The sequence below is a fragment of the Acomys russatus genome, chromosome 21 (assembly GCF_903995435.1).
Source record: "Acomys russatus chromosome 21, mAcoRus1.1, whole genome shotgun sequence".
In the NCBI taxonomy this organism is placed as follows: Eukaryota; Metazoa; Chordata; class Mammalia; order Rodentia; family Muridae; genus Acomys; species Acomys russatus.
The window spans coordinates 13,893,280-13,902,726 of NC_067157.1; positions in this window are offsets into that span (position 1 = coordinate 13,893,280).

A 9,447-nucleotide genomic window follows, 5' to 3' on the forward strand; every position below is an offset into this window, starting at 1 on the left:
ATTAGAATTGGGCTAATAACTAACATTACATAAGCACGTAAAATGTTGCAGGCATGTGCTGAACACTTCGTATGCCTTATCCTTTGACAAGCTCTAAGGGCCTGTGAGGTCCACATATTCATATTATCAGCCCTACTTTACAAATTAAGCAACTGGGGAACGATGAGGGTCCTGAGTCAGGCATCAGTAAGTGGCTTAGATCAGATCCCAAGTTCTTCGTTTGGCTGGTTAGTTGATTGGTTGATTGGTTGGCTTTCTGTTTTTTTTTTTTTTTTTTTTGACATAGGATTTCTCCATGTAGCCTTGGCCATCCTGAAACTCACTCTGAGGTGCATGCCTTTAATTCTAGCATTCACAGATCGCTGTGAGTTCAAGGCCAGCCTGCTCTTTTTGTTTATTCTTTATTGCCCACTGAGTTCATCTCATACTCTGCGTATGTGCATGGAAGTGGGACCATCCACTGGAGATAGGAAACCGCCACATAATGGGGCCCCTACCTCTGAAGAAAACTGATTCTCTATCCCCGAGCGAACATCAATAATTCCTCAGTTAAGGGTGGGGCCTTGTGAACCTCTCCGCTATTCTTGTTGGAATGTTGACTGACTTGATCTACAGAGGCAGTCCAGGATAGCAAAGACTACACAGAGAAATTCTGTCTTGAAAACGAAAAACAAGCCGTGCGTGGTGGTATATGCCTTTAATCCCAGCGGGAGGCAGAGGCAGGCGGATCGCTGTGAGTTCAAGATCAGCCTGGTCTACAAAGTGAGTCCAGGATAGCCAGGGCTAACACAGAGAGACCCTGTCTCGAAAAACCAACAAAACAAAACAAAAACAAACAAACAAACAAAACAAAAAGAGTCAAACCTTTTAAATAGTCCTACTTTGTCAGCTGTCATGATGCAAAGTTTCCTCAAGAGAAGATGCCAGGGGGAAGAATGAAGAGCTTTTCTCTTTGGGTTTTTAGTGTATTCTCCAGAGGTCTCTGCAGCATGCTCAGCTGTCTAGTGCCAGGGCTGCAATGTCCAGTGGTCAACGACACGGCACCTATGGGCTTCTCTCCTCTCTCTGAGCAGCTCAGCCAGTCTCTGGTAGCATCTCCCATGGGCTGGGTCTTATCTGAACAGCTCACCTTGGACCTCCAGAGGACAGCGCACTTCCAGCAACTTCTACTGTGGTGTCCTAGTGAGTTCTCTGAATTCAACAGAGCCACAGCGGGTGTGCCCCATGCAGTCTAGTTCTCAGTCCTGGATGAGGCGGTGGGCCATCCCAAGGCATGGCCCAAGTGTGAGGGATGCTGACTGCCTCCTAAATAGATGGTTCTACAGGGGTTTGCTCATTTTTGTTTAAGAAATCTCTCTCTCTCTCTCTCTCTCTCTCTCTCTCTCTCTCTCTCTCTCTCTCTCACACACACACACACACTCTCTCTCTCTCTCTCTCTCACACACACACACACTTTCTCTCATTCTCTCTCTCACTCTCTCTGTTTCTCTCTTTCTCACTCTCTCACACCCTCGCTCTCGCTATCTTTCTCATTGCTCTATTTCTGCTCATCCTGAAGACCACCTGTGACCAAATGAAATGACCTGAATCACTTGGGCTTTCTCTTGAACCCCTCCCTGTTCAAATGCTCACATCTCTCACTGGCCAGCGTTCTCTTACACCTACAGCTGGGCTCAGAGCACTGAAGCCTGAGTACAGTCCTCTGGTTTTAGCATTCTGGTGGGAAACAGGCTTGGTCTGCCCCTAGCCACTGCTTCCATGCAGAAAACTGCTTCCCTGCGCAGTCAGAATCCTTGTCCCTCTAGTGCTGTGTCCTTTGTGGAGTTGGCACTTTCTGTATTTCTTACAGAAAGTAAAAGTTTTAAGAATCCATTTCTCATGTCTGTAGGATCCCTGTCAGTATGAGAGGAAGGAAATTTCCCTCCCTCCCTCTCTCTTTCTCTCTCCAATCCCTAATTACTCCAATCTTGTTACAAACATCTTTCTCTTTACTGGATCCAGAATGCAAAAACCTTCTGATCTTTGTATTTTCTCAACAGCAACACGCCATATAGTGAATTAATCGCAACTTTCAAATAGATACACTTCTATTCACCAAATGTTTCAATATGAGGAAAAGTGTGTTATATTTTAACTACCAACAAACAACACAGTTGAACATAGTGGCACACCCCAAATCACAACATTCAGGTGGTTGAGGCAGGGGGATCACACATTCAGGAGTAGCCTGGCAAGACCTTCCATTTTAGTGAGAGCTGAGGAAGGGGTGATGGTTGCGGGAGCTGGTGAGATTTCAAGGCACACTACTGATTTAGACCATCATGATCTTGCTGCCTAGGAAGGGCAAAAGCTTTCATCTTTAAAGCAGACTCTGATGAGCCAAATTGGCTCTGTAGACTACGAGGACTTTCAGTCCAGAAGGGAATCTGTGTTGTCAGGTGTAGCGTGAGACAGGGAGCAGTGGGAACACATCATGCCTAGTTATTAGCCAAAGGTCATACCCTGGAAACCTCATCCTCAGCTCAGCAACAATGTCGGGAGGGAGGCAGGTGCTAACACTATGGGGGAGGGGTTAGCTGTAAGAACCCTGGGCCCTGAAGTGGTTTTAGAAACTTATTTTGATTATGTATTCTGTGCGGATCTTTTGTGGGACTGTGCACATGTTGGGTACACATGCACCCAGAGTCCAGGAGAGAATGCTAAAACTCAGAGCTGGAGTTACAGGTGGTTATAAAACAGTCAAAGTCTACTCTACTCTACTCTCTCTCTTCTAATATTTGTTTTGAGTTACGGGGTCTCTCTATGTACTCCTGGCTGGCCTGGAACTGGCTTTATAGAGATGGCTGGCTTTGAACTCAGAGATGCACAAGTGTCTGCCTCCCAGATGCAGGGATTAAAGGCATACACCACCGCACCCAGCTCTAGCCTTCTAAATAAGAAAAAGACTTCTAGCCTGGCGTGGTGGTGGTGCACGCCTTTAATTCCAGTACTCAGGAAGCAGAGGCAGGTGGATCACTGTGAGTTTGAGGCCAGCCTGGTCTACAAAGTAACTCCAGGACAGCCAAGACTAACACAGAGAAACCCTGTATCTAAAAGCAGAGAGAGAGAGAGAGAGAGAGAGAGAGAGAGAGAGAGAGAGAGAGAGAGAGAGAGAGAGAGAGAGAGAGAGAGAGAGAGAGAGAGAGAGAGAGAGAGAGAGAGAGAGAGAGAGAGAGAGAGAGAGAGAGAGAGAGAGAGAGAGAGAGAGAAAAGAAAAGGACTTCTGAAATACTACTGAGATTTAGGCTCCTGGCCTTTGCCTCTGGTGGGTTGCTTGAGTATTAAGCGTGACTTACTCGTAGCACAGAAGTGCCATTAAAAATGAAAAAGCGAGCTGGTGCCAGAGGCTGAGGTAGGAGAATTGTGCATTTGAAGATGAGCTTTTCATTTTTTTCAAATCAGTGGGTTTTGTTTGTTTGTTTTACTGGTTCCCAGTAACTTCCTCTCATTGGCCTTTGTCTGGTAAAGGCAGGGGTTAGTTAGTTGGTTAGTTTTTTTGGTTTGTTTTATTTTGGGTCAGGGTCTTACTGTGTCCTAGGCTGGCCTGGAACTTGATTTTTCTGCCTTGGCCTCCTAAGTGATGACTAACAAGGGGGACACCTCCTCCCAGCTTAGTTTGATGGTGTTCACTGCCTCTCTGCACCTTCCTGTTTAGTGAACAACTAGGGTCTGAGCTCAGTGTATTGAGTGTCAAATGGCTGGCAAGTGACCCTTGAAATGTCAATTGCTGAAGCAAGAAAAGATGACTTGTTAGATAATATGCACTGATGCTAGAAACCTCTGTCTTATCAGTTAATCCAACTTGTCACAAGATAGCCTTAGAGCTGGGCGCGGTGGAGGACATCTTTAATCTCAGCACTCTGGGAGGCAGAGGCAGGCAGATCTCTGTGAGTTCGAGGCCAGCCTGGTCTACCAAATGAGTCCAGGATAGCCAAGGCTATCCAGAGAAACCCTGTCTCAAAAACCAAAAGCAAAACCAAACCAAAACAAAAGGATATATTCTTAGGTTCACTTTATCCTAAACACAAACCTCTATATACAAAAAAGAACTAGCTTAAGCATTTTTCGTATTCATAACTATTTTTTAAAAACATAGCACCAGATACCTATTATTAGAGTAAAATGCTCTTACAGTATTATGAACAAATAGAAAGTCGTCCAGGAGTCCAGTCTCTTTACTCAGTCAAGACTTTGCAGAGCTGGGGAACGTAAACTAGACTGTGTGTGTGGCGGTAAGCAGTCTACCACCCCGCACTCTCACTCACAACTCGTTCAAAGACTCGGGCACAGCAACCATGGGACAGCACTCCAATTCCCTTAAAATACCCATTTCTCAATACTAGCTTGAATTCCTGAAAACAACTCTCGAGTCTCCAGTACGTATGTTAACAAGGTCTACATGTGGCCAAAATAAAAATTATTCTGATTCTAATATTCCGTTCCATTCTACTTCCACCTAGGAAAGTCACAAGTAACTAGTTGCTGTCAGACACAGTGCTTTATGGATAGAAAGCTTGTAAATGAGTGTAACAATTGGTCTCTTTATGGAAAATCCTCCATCAGTACCCGCAAATTGTAATTTAATTTGAATAGGTTTTAGTCCAATATAGCATTCAAAAAGAATCTCGAGTTGGGGATTGAGTTGAGTGGTGGAGCACTTGCCTGGCAAGGCCAGGGTTAGGTGCTGAGACCCAGAAAAGAACTTAAGAAGCTACTTCTTCTCATTTAAGCCAAACAAAACGGACTGCTGGGAAATGCATATACATGCAAAATAAAATTTCTTTTTTCTAAATGGAGACACTGCCATCTTGTGACCTAGTGACGAAAAAGCAATGGAGTGGTCTGTAAAGCTGAGGCCTTCCTTACTAAGTTTACTACTCCAACCAATAATAATAGTCTTATTTTTTCTTTGACCATTTGATCATCATTTTCCTTAGGATTATACTTTAGCAAATTGCTAGGATATTAGTATTGCCCTCAACTTGTTAAAATTTATTAGTTTCTTCCAGGAAACCAAATCTAAGAAAACTGCTTCTCTATCTACCACTATCTATTGGTTTGAAAGTAGAAGACATCTGAGGTGCAACAAAAGCTGGGATGCAGCCCATGAGGTAGCTCTAAAAACGCCTAAAGGTGTAACGCTTTCTCTTGCACTATTCGACTGCCTGTTATCTTGATACAGTGATTGCAGCATTACCTAGGTAATTACTTGAATCTCACATTAAGTCCAACAGGAAACTACCTCTTGTCTTTAAATAATAATCTGTTTAGGCACAAAGATGATAATTTGCATGAGATGACATGATGCCGCAGTGGGTAAGACATTTGCCATGCAAGTACCAGGATCAGAGCTTAGACCCTCAACACCCATGTAAATAGTAGACAGACATCGTAGTTTCTCTCTCTCTCTCTCTCTCTCTCTCTCTCTCTCTCTGTGTGTGTGTGTGTGTTTGTGTGTGTAGCTTAGCTTACACTTGCGAAGAAGCAGGGAATATCCAGGGAACCTGGCTAGCTGCAGCTAAATCAGGAGCTGTGGGTTAGAGTGAGAGCCTGTCTCACTGTCTCATTATCTAAGGTGGAGAGTGACCAAGGAAGACAAGAAACTCAATGTCAACTTCTGGTCTCCACACGTGCCTGCCGCATGTGAATGTACACCTGCACAGGTGTGTGCCCACACCTGCAAATGCCCATACACACACAAGTAAATATAAAAATGATTTTAGAGAGATTGGGTGCTGGGAGACTTTGGGTAGCTTTGCTAGGAGGACGGATTAGTTACAAACTCATCTTGTTGAGCAGTAATGCTGACTTACAACAGCACACCCTGGACAAAGAAGGAAACCAAGGGCAAAGCAGTGACGTCTTCATGTGATTGCATTTCCAAGCTGAAGTCTTCATCCTTAAATGTACTTTTTAAGGAAGCAAGCATATAGCTGATGGTGACTTTCGCTTTCCACAGGACTCTTCCAGACAGTCCTTGGTCTCAGCAGTGGTGATTTTAGCCAGATAATAAGAAACTTGGCCACTACCATTGTGGCATGCCAGAACTGTGTGAGTAGGCAGGTCCTAAAGGAACCCTTGTCCTAACCCCTAACCAGATCTTGGAATTATCTGTTTGCACTTATCAGAAATTTTTACCCACATGGCTCAGCATAAAAATCCCCCTGAAGGCAGCCACTGCGCTGAGGTACTGAATTTCATGAATCTCTTCCTCAGGGTGTAATTTAATCAGATAACTGAATATCATTTTTTTTTTTTAAATAGAAAAAGTACCTGTCACAGGCCTCATGTCTTCCTTTTGTTGTTTTTGATATGGAGGTCTCTATGTATCTCTGGCTGTCCTGGAGCTTGCTTATGTAGACCAGGCTGGCCTTGAACTCACAGAGATCTATCTACCTTGGCCTCCTGTATGCTGGGATTAAAGGTATGGGACAGATCTTCCTTCTCTTCGGTGGTTGACATGAACTTGACAATATTACATGACCTCATATGTTAAGGATGCATTCATAGCATACTTTCACAAGTGTCATTGAGCTGTACAAGTTTAAACTGTTTTAATGTTACAAGAAGAAAGTCTTCTGAATCACTTACATATAAAATATCTTCTTTCTCCCTGTGAAGTACTGAAACCCATCAGTAATTTTGACAATGTTAAATTAAGCACAAGGGATTTTATTAATCTACTGGTGGTGGTTTAAATAGGTATGGCCCCCATAGACACATGTGTTTGAATGCTTGGCCCATGGGATGTGTGGCCTTATTGGACCATCCTAATAGAAAAATGGAAGATAATGTGCCAAGGATGATTTGAACTGTAGGAGCCTAGATCAAGAAGTTTAGGAGGAGAATATTAGTATGTGGTCTAGAGATTGTTCTTGTAATATTTTGGTGAAGAATGTGGCTGCTTTTTACCACTGTCTGCCTGAGGGGAAGGTGAGGAGATTAATTGTATTAGCAAAGGAAATCTCAAAACAGCCTAGCATAGACTCTGTCCTGTGGTTCACTCTGAAGAATATTCTGATGAAATGAACCAAGCTGAGCTAGGAAAAACACAAAATATACGGCTCAAGGATTAAACGTGTACCAGGAAGTGGAATGAAGCTAAATCATGTGTTTGAGGAGAAACAAATTAAAGATATTAAAAGGAATTAAGGCAGTGGTGACCTTGGGGCAAGATCCTCCCCAGCTAAGCTTCCATCTTGTGGAAAACAATTAAAGAAAAGCTTAGGTCCAGGAAGTGGTATGGGGCCTTCAATCCCAACATTCAGGAGACAGAAGCAAGCAGATCTGAGTTCAATGCCAGCCTCGTCTACAGCGCAAGTTCCAGGATAGCCAAGCTTAGGCAGTGAAGAAAATTATTGAAAACTGAAAGCTGAGAGGGTGTAATTGAATAATGAACATGCTCCAGCCCCAGCAAGCAGCAGAACTTGGCACCTTTGGCCATGTGGTTCTGTGTTTAGAACCAAGGATAGAAGAAAAGGGCTGTAAAATCTCTGTGACTAAGGAAAGCTGCTAAGGTCAGGTGTTTGGCAGGGATGTCCCGACATGGAGGCCCAGAGAGGGCTCTGTGTGAAGCTGTGAAGGTGAAGGCTGGATTGCCTTGGAGATCCCAAGAGGTTAGAGATGCCAGAGCCACAGGAGACCTGCAGAGAGAAGCTGTTAGCAGGGAGTGGAACCAGCCCATGAGAAAGAAGTGTGTTGCAGTCAACAGAGCTAAAAGGAGTTGGAGATCTAAAGAGCATCAGACACGGAGATGCAGAGTTTGGAGTTTGCCCTGATGGGTTTTGGATCAGTAATTTCTGACTATCCTGCCTTTACTTCATTATGGGATGACAATGTAGACCCTATGCTATTATATATTGGAAATATTCTGGGTTTTTTGTTTGTTTGTTTGTTTGTTTAATAGTTAAGAGATTGCATTAAAAAAGATTGCATGAGCTGGGCATGGTGGTGTTTTTTTGTTTGTTTGTTTTTTTAATAGTTAAGAGATTGCATTAAAAAAGACTGCATGAGCTGGGCATGGTGGTGTTTTTTTTTGTTTGTTTGTTATTTTAATAGTTAAGAGATTGCATTAAAAAAGACTGCATGAGCTGGGCATGGTGGTGCACACCTGTAATCCCAGCACTTGGGAGGCAGAGGTAGGTGGATCTCTGAGTTCGAGGCCAGCCTGGTCTACAAAGTGAGTCCAGGACATCCAAGGCTACACAGAGAAACTTTGTCTCAAAAAAACAAAAACAAAAAAAAAAAAACAAAGATTGCTTGAATCTTAGAGGAGACTGAAGTTTTAAACACTGTTGAGACTAGACGAGGGGGACTTTTCAAGCTGGAGTAAATGCATTTAGCATTATATTATGGCTACAACCGTATAGGGGACAGGGAGTGAAATGTGGTGATTTGAATAGGTATGGTCTCCATAGATACGTGTTTGACTGCTTGGAACGTGGGAAGTGGCACTATTAGGAGGTATGGCTTGCTTGGGATAGGTGTGGCCTTATTGGAAGAAGTATGTAGCTTTGAGGTCTCTTGTGTTTAAGCTCTGCTCAGTGCAGAAAACAGTCTCCTTCCGTTCCCTGCAGGAACAAGATACAGAACTTTCAGTTACTTACCCAGCACCATGTCTACCTACACACTGCCATGCTCCCCGCCATGATGATAATGGGCTGAACCTCTGAAACTGTAAGCCAGCCCCAATGAAATGTTTTCCTTTTATAAGAGTTACCTTGGGGAGCTGGCTCTTTCAGAGGTCCTGAGTCAACTCCCAGCAACCACACGGTGGCTCACAGCCATTTATAATGTGATCTTATGCCCTCTTCTGGCACGCAGGTGTACATGCAGATAGAGCAATAAAATACATAAACAAATCTTTTAAAAATATGTATAAGGTGGGCACAGTGGTGCACACCTATAATCCCAGCACTCGGGGAGGCAGGTGCATCTCTGTGAGCTCAAGGCTGGCCCAATCTATGAAGCAAGTCCAGGACAGCCAAGGATACACAGAGAAAGTCTGTATGGAAAACCAAAGCCTGTCTGGAAAGCCAAAAATCAACTTGGCCGTCATGTTTCTTCACAGCAATGGAAACCCTAAGAAACTACCTTCTTGGGTTTCATTGATTTCTTGCCAACTTTTGAAGCTATTCTCACGTCTGCCTGGTACCTGGAGGCCAGAAAAGCCTATCAGGTCCTCGGATGGCTGTGGTCGGCATGTGGGTGCTTGAAATCAAATCTGGATCCTCTGTAAGGGCAGCAAACACTGCTAACCGTTGAATTCTCTAGCCTTTGCCACTACCCCCACCCCCGCAACAAAAACACAAACAAACCCCACCAATGTAAAATGTAGAAGAAAGTTTTTTTGAACTGGAACAAATCACAGTCAAGTTCCCCACACCTTAGTTCACAAGGTTTTGCTGG